Source organism: Phalangium opilio, unplaced genomic scaffold (assembly GCF_054372755.1).
Source record: "Phalangium opilio isolate 3A_F unplaced genomic scaffold, DU_Popi_V2 ptg000054l_1, whole genome shotgun sequence".
Taxonomy (NCBI): domain Eukaryota; kingdom Metazoa; phylum Arthropoda; class Arachnida; order Opiliones; family Phalangiidae; genus Phalangium; species Phalangium opilio.
Window position 1 is genome coordinate 5,514,316 of NW_028324173.1, and position 16,483 is coordinate 5,530,798.

General features: G+C 37.0%; 1 long non-coding RNA gene across 1 annotated transcript; it reads right to left on the minus strand.

The window, feature by feature from the left end:
- Positions 1-2,649: 2,649 nt before the first annotated feature.
- On the minus strand, positions 2,650-8,153 carry LOC149670970 (uncharacterized). Its single transcript, XR_016367192.1, has 3 exons — positions 7,889-8,153; positions 4,428-4,760; positions 2,650-4,328 (listed from the first exon to the last, which is right to left on the minus strand). It is a non-coding gene; the product is annotated as an uncharacterized LOC149670970 (long non-coding RNA).
- Between the last annotated feature and the right edge of the window lie 8,330 nt (positions 8,154-16,483).

Below are 16,483 nucleotides of genomic sequence, written 5' to 3' on the forward strand. Positions count from 1 at the left end.
TACAGAAAGTGTGAACTGAAATACTTGCGACATCTTGTAGTTCTACATGTAATTGATCCTTCCTTTTCAAACTGCATTCGATTAATGTTTTAGTCCCCTTTGTCACGATGACAGTTTCGCCACTGAAAGGTTCAGAACACAAAACGCACTTATTCGCCTCATTCATCTTAAATTTTAACTAACGTTAGGTTAAATTAAATATTTTTCAAGTACTTTTAATAAAATAGTGATGCTATAGACATAGCTTACTCTATTGGGAAATTGGAACAGAAACTAAAACTGAAAATCCACCCTGAAGCTAAAAGAATCGATTACGCTTGAGGCACCATGCAGTTCCATGAACGGCTACCAGGCTTAAATTACTAGACGCGCCGAAATGTGCGTGGGGTCTCAAACGATTCAATAAATCTCGAGATTAATTTGATTGATTTTAAAACAGAAAAATTAGTATGATTGAGCGTAAAAAAATGTAAATAACGATGATTTTAGAAAAATTAAAATACGTTTAACATTTAAGAATTTTGGATAGTAAAATATTTTTGATTTTTTTCCCATGATAAGCGTGAACACCTCTGTAATAATAATGTAAGGGCTACAAAATTGGATCTGTTTGGATTGTAATCGTCATAAGACATCGTTTAAAAGAAACTTCATGTAAATCGGTCTATTAGATCTCGAGATATAGAAACATCTGGTATGGCGGCCATTTTCCAATATGGCGGCGAAAGCTGGCACCGGAGGCTTGGGGACTTTCGGGACGTTAATTAGGACCATAAGCTCTTTGGATTCTGAAGTTTTCAGCTTGGTCATATTTAGTTCCTTTCAAATTCATATCTACCCTGTACTACTAGTAGTGGCGGATTTTAATGAAACTATTTTTGTGGGTATACCTAAAAAATGAAGTTACCCAAAGTTATTCGCTTCAAATCATATAAATTTGAATGTTATGTTATTTTGAAATTTATCGTATTTTGTCTAAAATTTGCGGTCTTTTCCCAAATTTCTTTTGATATCTTGACCTGTAATAGTTTTAATAATATAAAAATTGGTATCCCTCGTCAAAATGAGGTCCTGAGTCGGAATTTGAAATTTTTTGAATTAATTGATGAGTTATAATAATGGCTTGAAAACGGATAATTTGAATATCTGTCACTTCAAACCAATATCTGTTACTCACCCAACTAATTTTGACCAATTTCCTTTCACTTTGTTTTCAAATGCACTTTTTATTAATGAATTAGCCACAGCGAGCATAAACTCGCACGCTGTCAGCTTGCTAATTGATTCGCGTTCACTACTACGGTTTAAAAACCCAACAATTAAATTAGATAGAAAACTTAGTAATCCTTATTGTTTGTGATTCAGAGTACTTCGTCTGCAGGATTGTGGTATTCTGGAAAAGTTCCGTATGGACACGATTGAGTGGGAAAGGATTAGGGGCATGTTTGACACGGACCATCTCCAGGAAGAGAGTGGCGCAAGACCATTGGCCATAGTGGACCTGCAAGGTGCGTTCGCCATCTTGACCATCGGCCACGCTCTGGCTTTACTCGTCTTTCTGACCGAGAGACTCGCTAACCTCTTCCCCAGATGCTTAAATGACCACACCCGAAGAACTTATCTCGTTTAACCACGTTGTCAAGGGGCACAGTTATAAAAGTAATTGCTTCACATTTCCCCAATTTTGCATCTATCATTAACCTAAATTTTCATAAAGTAATGTAATAATTGTTGTTGATTAGTAATAAATAACAGTAGTCATAGTAACGTATAAAATAACTTAAATTATCATATTTCTGTATTTGTTGTTAGCCAACCCCAACGGTATCTTCCCATTGCGCAGAATTCCATTAGACCGAATTCCCATTACACCGAATCCCGCCAATGTTTTTAATGAATTTACCCCAACGGCGGGTTTAGTATTTTCAATTCAAATGACGCTACTTGTCAAATTACGGCACCCAAATAATGCTATGTAGTTTAATTTCTATTAATCTCGTTTTTAAGTGAAAGCGTTTTAAATTTGTTTTTAATGCCCTTGAAACGCCACTATTTGACGACTATACAACAAGATGATAATAATTAACAAGAGGTTCCGAGGGAAACCCTTACAATTTTGTCGCGCTTTCTAATGTATTTTAGCAATGTATAATGAACTCCATATTGATATAATAGCAAAGGATAATTATTACAAAAACTATATTTTGGCACTGTATAATTAATGCCTTACTTATATACAGTAACATTGCTAATTAATATTGAAATCGTATAAAGAATATCTCCTCAACAAAAACCGAGATACAACTGCCATGGCTTAAGGTGGGAAATTGCGCAAAAATGGAAATATAGGCCTAAACTTGATTTTTACAGTTGGATTGTACAAAACACCGAGGGAATTGACACTTCAGAACTCAGGTGTACAATATATCTTGAACTCCATGTACTGTCAAAGCTGAACTCTTTTGAACTCAGGTGTACACAGAGATCCAGAGTGTCTACTCCCTCGCAAAACACTACCTAATAAACCATGCGGCTCTGTCGACATCTAGTAACTCAGAGATTTATAATTAATATTAAGTATTACAATTATGAATGAATAAAAGTGTTGTTTATTGTGCAATGAAAAATGTTTTTACACACACGAGATCATGCACATTCTGTACAGTGTATATATATATAGTTTCAATAGTTTTATGTAAAATAATGAGTGGATTTACATGAATATATAAATGGGCTACCAACCATAAGTACTGCCTTAACTTCCCTTGTAATAGCTATGTGCAATGAATTATATATTTAGTTTTAATAGTTTTTCTTCTGTAAAATAATGAGTGAATTTACATGAATATTCAAATAATTTTTGAAGTGAAATTATGTAAATATTTAAATAATTTAATAACTATTTTTAAAGAAAAAATAATAAAATCTCCCGCAGTTGGGCTCGAACCCACTTACTACTTTGACTCCATCATAGATGGCGACAAAGTCGCTTGCGATAGGGGAAGAGGGCGAAGGCGAGACGACGACGAAGGCGAAGCTAATTTTCCGTTTTATGTCTCATAAATGATGTCCGTAATATTTTGTCCCATAATAGATAGCGACGACCTCGGGAAGTTTTCATTGCCGTGTGTTCTAAATATATACTATAATAGTATACAGAAAAGGTGAAATTTGGACTTGAATATTTGGGCATGGGTTAAGGATTAATCAAAATCGCTTTCATCCATTAAAACGATCTTATTCAAGACCAGATTAGGCAAGGTTAGGTTTGTTTGGTTTGGTTAGGTGAAGTTAGGCTAGTAATATTTTATAAATCATTTAACAATGTTAGGCCTTTTCCAAAACATTGATGTTTATCTCTATTGACTTCTTAAATAATATCGAATCGTAAATCCGCCAAAGTGCGGGTTTTTCGGTCCTATGGGATTGCTTTCGGTTGATTGGGATACGGCGCAATGCTATTGAACTGGTTCCAACACGAACCAGACAGTTTGTTGAACGACGCAGAATAGAATAAAACATGTAAGCCGTCACTAAGAGTCGTTGTTAATGAGAATGGGTTGTAATTAAGCACAGGCAAGTCATTCGCCAAAATTTTGTACACCTGTTTTCTGAATTTTTATGTGAATTCCGTTGGTTACTGAATGAATTCCTTCGTGATTACGATTATTTTCGGTGATGTCCATAATCTTTACACTGATTTCCCGTTATTGCCAGAGATTACTTGGATTTTTCATGAATTACGATGAATGCGGTGATTATTTCTATTTCAACTGATTACGATTTTTATTTTGGATTTTCGAATTCGTCCATTGCTTATGCGTGATTATTTCACGAAATGTGTGATTACCGAGGTAGTTACAAAAGACAACTAGTAAATCATGTGATTATTTCTGATTTTCTCAAGATTTCACGCGATTTCCAGTGATAATCGGAGATTTCTGATTACCTTTGATTACCCACAAAAGTGATTGTGATTACTGATGATTTTCTAAGAATTCTAGTGAACAAGTAATCGATTTCTGCGGTTTTGTACACCTGATTATTAAAGTGACTAACCCCTCGGTTGTAATTAATATGCAGGCAGTCAGAACGAATAAACGTTACATGGTGTCAGACTGACGAATCTACGCTTTCATGTGAGTGGGGTGGCGTAGCGGTTAGCGCTTTCGCCTCGCAGCAAGAGGATTCCGGGTTCGATCCCGGACTGTGGCACCGGGTGAAAATCTGGGAACAAATCCTTCTGCGTAGAGTTTACAAGTTCTCTCCCCGCTTGATTAAAGGAGTTTTCCTCCGCGGTCTAACCCGGTTTCTCCCTTCCATCAAAACTTGCAGAAGTTAACGGTAATAGTTAGTATAAGGCGCTGTAGGATAGCTGTGGCATAGGGGCTAGCCACCACCCCTCTATGCAATGTAAAGGGACCCACCTGTAAATAAGCCACAGGCTTAGTTTGGAAATCCCTTCATAGACAAAGCCTAGATTATTATATTTTGTCGCTTCCGGAAGGATCGGAGGATTAGTTGCGCCTTAGCGGAAATGTGGATCAAAATTAGAGATCGTTCATACCAAGGTTTCTCTTTAGCCCAGGACTTTTAGAGTTTGACCTAGAGCATTTGAACATAAAGATGAAAATTGGTACACGTGTTATTTTCGATCCAACCAAAAAAATACTAAAGTCCCTGTTGTAGAGCGCAAGCTTTCACCGCCATCTTGGAAAATGGCCGCCGGGAATGCCAGCTACAATTTATTCCACATTCTTCTTCAAAAATTATGAAAATTGGTACACATGAGCTGTACGACCCTTTTTTCTACAAACATATTTTCGGAAAATTTTGTCGCTTGGATACATTTGTCGGTTAAAATCTTCCTAAGATTATTCAATCTCAATAAATATCATCGAAAATTGTTGTATTGTTTAAACTAATAAACTTCTGAATAGTTTTCGATTATTTGTGGTTAATCGTATTTTTCGAAAAAAACGATCAAAGAACCCCGAGTCCTAGTTAAAGGGCGTTATTTCGGTGTAATATTATCAAAAGCAAGGAATTCGAAGTATAGGGCTACAGGGTGTTTCGACATTTTTTTCCTAAGGGACACGTACAGTTTTCATGCAATTTATGAGCATTGGAGTACTTTACGGATGAACCCCCCTTAAATTTAATTAAGAAACTGAAAGAAGATACTAATTTAATTAAGGGGCTATCCCTAATACACTTCATTCAAATTGAAAACGGTGGAACTTGCATAGAGCAATTTCAATTAGAAATAGAATAACTTAAAAATTATAACTATGGTATTTTAATTAAACGAAGTAAGGTTATCGGTACTAGGTATTTGGGAGAGTATTAATACCATGACAAACACCACTGTGGATATTCGTCATACGTTAGGTTATAGGTAAGGCTGACTTAGGCAAGGGTTAAGTACAATGAAAGCGGTCATCTTACAGCCGGTTAGTGCTGTTTATATTTTAACGAGATCAAGACAAACGAAGGATTACACTTCGAGTAATGAACTGCCGGTAAGCATTAATTCCCTCGTCATCATTTTGAAGAAAGAGGGCCTCCATTTCGCCGAGAGTAAAAAAAATATACAGTGTGGAAGAGATCAGAGCAACCCCTACCTTTGTGGAAAACCCCCAAAACCCCTGACAGACTACTTCACTGCAGTACATTTTCGAGCTCGTATACAGGGTGTGACATGTGTCATTGTATGCAAATGAGAACGTGCAACAAGTATCATAGTGAATATCGTTTAATGATACGCACTATGAAACGTTAAAGACCTACGATTAAGCTTAGGAACGAAGGCATCACACTACAAATTAAAGGGCTGTTTGGTAAACCCATCAGCGTAAATGTTCGATGTGCCTACCGTCGTGGTGTAGGCACTCTTCAAGACGATTTCCATGCCTTGTATTACGTTTTCTAGCATTTGAGGAGTGATTCTTTCAATTGCGCTTCGAATTCTGGCCTTCAAGTCGTCTACATTTAAAGGTTCTGTTGCAAACACCTTCTCCTTAACATATCCTCATAAGAAGAAATCAAGTGGGGTTAGGTCAGGGGATCTTGCTGGCCACGGAATTGGGCCACCTCTACCGATCCAACGGTTTGGAAAGTGCTCAGTTAGCCATTGGCGATCATTGACCGCCCAATGTGGTGGCGCACCATCCTGCTGGAACCACAGGTCCCGCATCACTGCTAATGGTAATGCGTCTATCGCATCACTAAACTCGTGGCGCAGGAAGTGCAAATACCTGTCACCAGTAATGTTGTCCTCGAAGAAGAAAGGTCCGATGATTCTGTTCCCCAGAATGCCACACCAAACATTTATCTTCCATCGAATTTGATGATAATGTTGCCGTAACCAGTATGGATTTCGTTGGGTCCAGTAATGTAAGTTATGTCGGTTTACCGTACCATCCCTGTGAAATGTCGCCTCACCAGAAAAAAGAACCTTTCTTAAGAACAATGGATCGGCTTCAATTAGCTCGCGCATGGTAAGACAGAAGTCTTGACGTCTTAGGTAGTCATCGTCCTTTAAGGCTTGATGGAGGTGGATATGATTGGGCCGGTAGTGATGCCGATGTAAAATGGTAAGAACGGTTGAATGGCTTAGACCAACCTCTTCTCCGACCGCTCTACTACTAGTATGAAGATTGGCTTCAAAACGTGCTAGAGTGTCGACTTCCCTATCATGATTACCAATTATACGGTCTCTTCTACGTTGACGATCTTGCACGACGAAACTCCCGAAATCTCGTAGGTTGTCTCTAATGTTCGTGAAGGTTCTTCGAACCGGCCTTCGTCGGTTTGGGAAGCGTTAGGCATAAAGCAATGCCGCTTGTTGAACGTTACCGCGACATTAACCCAAAATAAACGTCATGTCCAATTTTTCTCGGTTGGAGTTGGCTGCCATTCGTCTACGACACAGGACTTACAACGTTTATACGAATTAAGCTGCTAGTAACGACGCGTACGTTTGATTGAATAATGTGCCGAATTCTCAGTGCCGTGGAAAATTCTGACCTTCGTAACCTCGTATGGATTCCTTATCTAAGTAGGCCAAAGCCACGAGTTAAGTGATGCGATAGACGCATTACCATTAGCAGTGATGCGGGACCTGTGGTTCCAGCAGGATGGTGCGCCACCACATTGGGCGGTCAATGTTCGCCAATGGCTAACTGATCACTTTCCAAACCGTTGGATCGGTAGAGGTGGCCCAATTCCGTGGCCAGCAAGATCCCCTGACCTAACCCCACTTGATTTCTTCTTATGGGGATATGTTAAGGGGAAGGTGTTTGCAACAGAACCTTTAAATGTAGACGACTTGAAGGCCAGAATTCGAAGCGCAATTGAACGAATCACTCCTCAAATGCTAGAAAACGTAATACAAGGCATGGAAATCGTCTTGAAGAGTGCCTACACCACGACGGTAGGCACATCAAACATTTACGCTGATGGGTTTACCAAACAGCCCTTTAATTTGTAGTGTGATGCCTTAGTTCCTAAGCTTAATCGTACGTCTTTAACGTTTCAAAGTGCGTATCATTAAACGATATTCACTATGATACTTGTTGCACGTTCTCATTTGCATACAATGACACATGTCACACCCTGTATACGAGCTCGAAAATGTACTGCAGTGAAGTAGTCCGTCAGGGGTTTTGGGGGTTTTCCACAAAGGTAGGTGTTGCTCTTATCTCTTCCACACTGTATAATTAGTTATAAAGATCTTCTGGGAGTGAAAGTCTCGGAATTATTTCTCCATCTATATCGAAGGCAGAGAAACTGAGAGTTGTACTAAAAAATGTAATTCGAAACTTTAGTCGTGAGAAAATCGTAATTGTCGCTTGTGTATTTTGGAAACGGGTGATAAAGTACTTACTAAGGGTATAAGTACATGAATGAGAAAACACATTTAAAGTTCCGAAAACGTTACGGAGTCTCGGCTTTCAAAGTTGCCAAAAGTAACAGCGTGCTCAGCTTGTGCCAAAGACCCGAAGACGCTTAAGATAAAAACAAACAACATTCCAGAAATAATTTAGGTTCAAGATTAGATAATTTCAATGGGTGTTGTTTAAAGTGCGTGTTATATATTGGTTGGATTTGGACTAATTGTGTTTTAAATTGAAGCTCGGATCTATTTTAATTTAATCAGCAATTCAACGAACCCTTATTTTATAGATTTTCTGGAATGGAAATGAATCTAGTACATAACTTTATAAAAAAAAATTAATATAAAATGAACAGTAACGTCTCTCAAGCAAAATAAGAAATGCCAATTCTAATCGTACGTAACTTGTGAAATATCACCTTGCAGGTGCAAAGTTTGAAATGCATAGAAACAAACCTTCCTTTCCATAATACCCTAAAGCTAAAGGTCCGCTACATCTATTCCAAAAAAAGATAAAAAATAGTACCAGTTGCTTCCAGTAGATCGCGCAGAAATAAATACCCTGTAGAAACCATCGAATATTCCATGAGATATACCATAGAAAAAAGCGAGGGCGGGAAAAGCGAAAAAAATAAATCCCAAGTCGTTCAAATCAACTCGAAAGAAAGGATCCCATGAAACCGTTATAAAACGAAACGTGAACCCCCTCTCTCGTGTTTTAAAGCATTCCTTAGATGCTTGAAGACGGAAAAAAAATTGAGAATAATTTTTTGCGACGTTTTTTTTTTCAGGGCTCCTCTGATTCATTGATGTAACAAAAGGGTAAGGGTAAGGGGGTAGCAATAGGAAACAGGGCCCGAGAGTTTTAAAACTTTAGATTCTTCCGCTAGACGTCACGCGGAGCTCGAAATACCATCCATCAAGTAACTTTCAGGGTTCACCGTAACATACTAAGGCATACAGCAGGTTCGCTGGCTGAGTTCCTCCTTAGGGCAGGCTACGCGTAGGAATATACTATACTAAAAAAATAACAAAGTCCGGTCAGGGAAAGTAGCAAAAGCGAAGATGAGGGATTAGAAGAGACAGCGAGGAAATGATAGAAGACCTTCGAAAGGTCATAACAGCGTGAATTGATAATTTTGTATGAATTCGGATTTAAAATTGTTTTCGATGAATTTTCCATGGGCTTTACGTGATTATTTGTCCAAGCAATTTTAGCTCAAAACAAGGAATGTATTTTAAAGAATACTATTTGTGGTAAACGTTTTATTTCCCGACCTTTTTGGTCCAATTTTTAAATTCCCTGACCTTTTTCAACTTATATATCTTTGAACCTGCGGAATCACGTTGAAATTAAATTAATTTTACGACTTAAATTCCATATAGTCGCTTATAAATAAATCAAGATTAAATTCAAATTACTATGAAAAGGTTAATAATAAAGTTTGTGAATGGTAGATTATCACCAAGTAGCCTCGAACCAGGGGTACTGCGAAAATTGTTATTCAATTGCATTGGGTTAAGGAATTTTAACTGTAAGAGGTGGGCCCCATTTCAATGATGTCAAGAAGGAATAGAAAAAAGGAACCGCCGACGAAATTGGGTGTAAACTCCATGCAGTTTTAAACTGAAGCTCTTTAAAATTCGAAGTCTTTACAACTGTTCTAAAAGAAACAGTGTAGGAGGAGGCCTTTAAATCTGGGGCCATATATATTTTTTCATTTTTCATGGTCTTCTGAAGTTCTAATTTGCCTTTCTGTTATAGTTACGGTGGCGAAAATGTCGCTAAACACGTTAAGATAAGCCTAAGTGGTCAAGCTCTCGCTTCTCTTTTTTATATAATACGACCACGTCAACTATTCATTAAATCGCGTAGCATGAAATTGAATCAACCTTATAGAAATTCGCTACACTTTCATAACATGCGTATAGCTATTACGGTTCAGTATTTTCAGAAGCCCTATTATTCTCAAATATTTTTCTATCCTGGTATGAGAATTGTTAATGTTTCAGCGGGTGTTTAAAATTTCAAAGCTGTATTTCCGTCTCAAGTCCATGTTAATATGTTTTTCCCCCTAGTAATTTTCAAGATTGAGTGCGGAACGCGTTCATACGCGCAGTGGTCTTAATGGCACATGCAATTTAAAATTTTAGAAAAACATCCGAAAGTCCCCGAGGTCTGATATATACTGTAAAATAGTTCACACTTGATACTCGGCGATTTACGTCAGTTATGGCAGATAACCCTTTCTACGCAAAAAAGAGGGGTGGCAACCCGCAGTATCAGAACGTACGAGGGGTTGATCATTCGCCGTCCCTTTTTTCTCTTATGACCCTTCCATCGAGCGAGATGAAAGGCAAAAATTTACCCCCTTGTCTTTCCCTCTTAATTATATCGAAGTGCTCTATTACATAACTCAGTTTAACCTAGAGTAAAAATCATATCGCCATTATTAAATTAGCTAACATTTCTGAAATTTGCACAGAAACGTTTTCATTATAGAACGTAGAGGGCATGAACGGGGACATGTTGGTTACCATTAAACGACGCATCGTCATACACGTATTCTCTTGAAACTAATTAATGTATAAAAGGTTTTCGGGGAGTAGAATTGTGGTTGAAAAGCCTAGATAAGTAAATTTTTTAAATTATTGAGAGGGAATAAATTTAGTACCAGTAAAAAAAGTTTGTCAATGGAATAGGGTGATGGAACATTGCTCTCTTAAGCATGTAGGATTTAATTTACAAAAATTCAATATCTATGCCTTCAGACACGTGATTAACCTTATTTTTATCGATACTTTTTGCCTTGACTAAATCCAAGACGTTTTGATTAATTAGTTACAGAGACATGTGCTTCCTAACATACGTGACTAAAATTTCAATGGTCTTCAATCTAAGATCGTTGTTTAACCTTCATTTAGCAAACTTTAAGTTTTAAAAGGATTGAAATGACCTTTTGAATTAACTATGTCAGCGTACGCAGACTTAAGATCCTTTAATAAAACATTTCTTTTGATAAAGATTCAATAACGTTCTTGGATTGAAGGCTTAGTTGAAATTGTGTAATTTTGCTGAACAAGATGGGCATATGTCTTACTCCGTAAATCTGACAGTTTCTACCTTTTTTTCGGAAGCATTATCTCTCTAACTAAATATTTCAGCCCTAATTTTCTTAGAATTTTTCCACTCTGATTCACCCTAAGAACAAAACCTTTAATTTATGGCTGACACGATATATATATTTTTGCAATTTTCGCCTGAAATTATGAGAGCCCATTATTCTTCATCATTAGGGTAAATTCAAGGCTTCCAACAAACTCGGCTCCACTCTACTGGAAAATTAACTAACCCTCTTACGTTCTATCATAAAGAAAATTACATAATGGTACCTACATATGATTAAATTCATTCTTGGAAGGGGACATTTTCCAATTTCGGAAACTTGTTTTTCTATAAAAAAGACTTTCTTTCTAAAGATGAATTCCACAACTATTAGCCTAGACATTAAAACCCTAATGGGAAAATGTTTCGCACACTTGGCAAAATTGATCAAGTTTAAGGTGTTACCGTGGAAATGAAACGTTTTTCAGAACTACAATTGAGTAACTATTTCTATAGCTTACCAAGCTTGAAGAGTCAGGTCTGAAATTATTATCGGTTTCAGTGCAATTTTATAACCGAGGTTGGTTTAGAAAATGGGCAGATGACAGTGTCGCGTTAACTTGTGCAGATAACTGCCTTTCATAATAAAATACTGTTCATTCGGATAGTTCTTATATTTAGTAATTATAATCTCCATCTTTGAATAACGAGGTTTGTTTTTCGAGAATCTTTTTACCTGTCCGAGTGAAGATGACGATTTTAAATATAATATAAAACATCCACCAAATACAACACGATTAACAAGTTAAATTATTTATGCACTCATTTTCAAAAGTTCTCCTTACCATCAAAACTTCCTGAAGTTAGCGATAATGCCTGTTTGCTGTGGTATAGGGGTAACATTCTATACATTGTAAATTAGTCACAGGCCTAGTGTAGATATTCCTTCATAGCGGAAGCTTAGAATATTAATAATGTAGTGTTTTAAAAAATATTGAACGTTGATAAGAGTTATACCCGGAAGTCATAACCCTCCTTGAAAGGCATTATTCGGCTTGTTTCTCAAGTGATGTCTGGGATAAAATTGTCATTGTCTAAAAAAGGTATTAAAACGTCAGTTATCGTGTCCCGTGTAGTGTATATGCTGCGTAAATAATTTTCCCTCCTACAGTATGAACTGTACAAGTGCAGCCAATGTTTTCGGTTGGAAGTGTTCTGATTATATTTTTTTCATGGATGTGACAACTCTATGAATTGAAAATTGAAATAATCTCGCTTAAAGAATATGAATAAAATTATGCTAATTAAAGTAAAACTTAACGAAATTGTGATTGACACTGCCAATTTTGAGGCCAGTAACAAGCGGTAGCGTTGAAGACAAGGCTTAGCAACGGTGAATATTTGCTAAGCAATTATTCGAAATTACTTGGCATATATAAACTTTATAAATATCATTCAACGACTCGTTGGGGCAACAATTTTCCACGGAGCCGGTTGTTTTCATATGGAAATCTCTCTTTCCGTGGTAACGACAAGAGGCGCAGTATGTTTGGAAGTTACTGTAGCAGTTCCAGATGACTGGGACATAAGTAACGTCCTCACGGCTAGAGATCCACAATTATAGCGAGATTAGTCCCCCACTCTCATTTACCCGACACATCGCAGACAGGCTATATGGCTTTACGCCCTTTCCAAGGAAGGCTATAACTTCAAATTTACACGTATAAGCGAAGCAAAATATTCTAGGAGAGCGGTAGCCTCTAATGTATAAGGAAGGTTATTTGATTGGCTCTAACTTTTTTTGTGTTCTGTTAACTGTTTTGAAAACATTCCCCAGAACAACAATCCGGGTCCTGAATATGTGGTTAAAATTTCAAAGAGATTCATCTAATAGTTTATTTTATAAAAAATAAAGTTGCTAAGGGTGGTTTTCATTTACATAAAATTAATCAGCCTTTTTGGTAAAAAAATGGAAAATTGCCATAGAAATAACATGGGATTTTTAAAAAAATAGGCCAAATTGTGGAACGTATACTACAAAAACTATACATTTCTTAGGATTGAAAACGCTTTAAAATGAACGTATGATCTTTATATTAGGTCCTTTTCTACTCTTTATTCACAAAAATTAAGCTTAAATGTTTTTTGTTTAAATTTTTCAAAAATACCTCGATTTGCGATTTTTTCAATGATACACTGTTTTATTAGAAATTGACAAAACATTCGAATCTCGCCTTTATTGGCGTTTAGTGGTTGAATATAACATTTGGTGTGATTCTACTTCAAGTTCAATGGATGAAATGCTCTATCGAAGTGAAAATATCTTGAATAGTTAGCGAGTCCATAAGCTCGTTTCAAATCTAATTAATTTAAGAAAAAGCTTTTCCCAAGTCTATGACATCTCTGAATTCTGTTAGTGCAAAAGTCTATGACTAATTAAGCTAGATTAGCGATAACAGCTAATTAAGCTAGATTAGCGATAGCAGCTAATTAAGCTAGATTAGCGATAGCAGCTAATTAAGCTAGATTAGCGATAGCAGCTAATTAAGCTAGATTAGCAATATCAGCTAATTAAGCTAGATTAGCGATAACAGTTAACAGAACCTTAATATTCCCTTTTTTACCTCTCCCAGTGACGTATGTCACGGAGAGGTTCTAATTTCGACGTGTCTGTGTGTTTGTCTGTTGTTACACCCCACGTGACCGCGTTCGTAGTTTGCAAATCGGAGCAAACGTGTTCTCAATTTCCGGACCGCATTTCCTGGAAATTTCGAAAATTGTATTCCACTTGCACTGGCGATTATTCCAATGCCTGTCTAGCACCACCATCGTCTGGATTTTTGTCCATCCCACATGGACACCACCTCTACTTTCTGGTTTCTAATCACCATCATCTGCTGCTCTTTGCCCATCCCACTCCCACATGGACACCAGTCTGTTCACACTGGCTTCTAAACACCACCATCTTCTGGTCTTTGTCCATCCCACTTGGACACCAGTCTGTAAACACTGGCTTCTACACACCACCATCTTCTGGGTTTTGTCCATCCCACATGGACACCACCTGTACTTTCTGGTTTCTAATCACCATCATCTTCTGGTCTTTGTCCATCCCACATGGACACCATTCTGTACACACTGGCTTCTACACACCACCATCTTCTGGTCTTTGTCCAACCCACATGGACACCAGTCTGTACACACTGGCTTCTACTATATAAAAAGAGTCCGTTTGGTTCGGCCCAAGAGTCCTGGAGAATTCGATCGCTCCGACCTCCTGTTTGTAGTCACTGATTGGCGTTTCAAAGCGATGCCAAGTGGTTGGTATTAAAAAATCCAGCCTGAAAACATTTGCGCACCTCCGTTCCGAATGTAGTCTTGCTACTTCCATATATAGTTGAAAATGTTTATTAGGAATTTAGGATATCATATATATTCTATATTGATGTAAACACAGACGTAACCGTAAATAGTGAAATAGACTAAAATAACTTTATTATTTCAACAACCAAAAGCCTTTAATATTTTCCTTCTAGGGTCAAAAGAGTGAGCATGGGGGACCAGTCTCAGCGACTCACAGTGGCACCCAAATTAAACGCAGCTTCCTAGAGGGGTCTGAGCCCCCTCTCATTTTTCCTGGTGGGGTTTGGGCCCCCACTGCCCCCATGTGATCGTTGCCCCTGATTTATAATGCACTTTTTAGATACAATTTAATGACGTAGGGGTATTATTCTCTTCAAAATATACCGGTTAAAAATTTTACCGAGATACAAGTCGACTCGCCCAAAAATCTATTACAATGTTCAAAATTTTATTTTACACATAATACTTCGATTTGGCCAATATTCCTTAAAAGGCAGTCTTTGTGTTTGTCTGTGTGTGTCCGTCCGTTGTTACACTATTGCGCTGCTTTAGCCGTTCGCCTTGTGTTGATGTGTAAAGAAATCCTACAAAAGCTTAATATTCCCTTTTTCCATAATATAAAGTGAATACGTGGAAATATTTTTCGTAATTTCGATGCCTTTAGTAGTTTCGCAGCTTTAAAGCTCTGTTTCATTTTGATATTCCAAGAACATTTTTTAATATTACTATTTGAAATGGCTGTTTATATATTACTTATGCTATACTACATCTTTATATAGAATAATCCTTGCTTTAATGATTTCAAGAAGTAAGCTAAGGCCTGGACTCTGTCGGGTAAATCAGGTATTATCCGCAATAGGCTTAGTGAACCAAAGAGTAAATAATTGAGACCTGAGGTGGAGTAAACTTTGGGTTTTGATTATCGTGCCTGTATTGAAGGGACATTAACGGTTCAGAGTGAGCCGAAAGTTAAATACACGTTTAAATAATCAGGTTTAGATTTTATAATAGAAGAAAACATCATGTTGGCAATTAGATCAATGAAAGGGCTAATCGTTATCGGGTTATAGCCTCGACGTTTTCATTCTTGTTATGGTTCGCATTGACTTTCGGTGCGTCTAACCACAAATCAGTTTTGGTGATATTTAACGTTAAAACTCGTGTTGGCAAACTAAGAACATCGTTGATGTGAAACAAGACAATAGTGTTCATACTGCGAACCAGTTATGAATTAGAATATAGGGTTAACAGTTGAGGCCTAGACAATTGGACCTTTTCAAACACAAAGGTTATATCTCTCCTAAAGTTATACACTTCATTTCCTGTTTTTTTCCCATTGACTATTTTCCATGTGTCCATGACACATCTTTATTATAAAAAAACGTCTTGGTTTGGACCAAGGCCGAAAAAACAAACGATATGTGTGAGGTTTATCAATTGGCTGAAGTATCAGATATTGCAATTTTTTTAGTTATTTTTATCCATTTAATCCTTAATCAATATTAAATTCAATCAACTGATTTTACTGTTAATCGATCTATTCCCTCTAAATTAATTTAAAAAATTACATATCTACGCTTTTTCAAGAACAATTACATTTTCCGAAAACATTTTATCATGAAATTAATTATTTTGAAGGGAGTACGTGTTGAGGGATTTAATATTGAATATTTGAAATACTGTGTCTAAAAAGGCCAAGCGAACTTTGACATAATTCGAAAGGAAGATGTAAATATTTAATAGTGGATGCCAAACCATGGTGTTGCAAGAATTCATACATTTAATTTCGTATATCGAAATGCTACATTTCTAATGTCGCGACTGTGAAAGAAAGGTTGCACTGCAATTTTCATCTTCGTACTTTATACTTTCTTGGGGGGGGGGTTAAGTTAAGTGTGACCTTCTTCGTTTAACTGGTAATGAATGGAAATGAATACAAAAGCCATTGGTACTGAAACGTATTTCTTTTTATGTAATCTTTACCTATACCTTTGGTTATATTTATACCGATATCATATTTTTCCAGTGCTACAGATAGCTACTTACTAACAAAAACCACACAGGATAAACGATGTTGCTTTGTCTTAAGTATACGGCATTCGTTTATTAACTAGTCT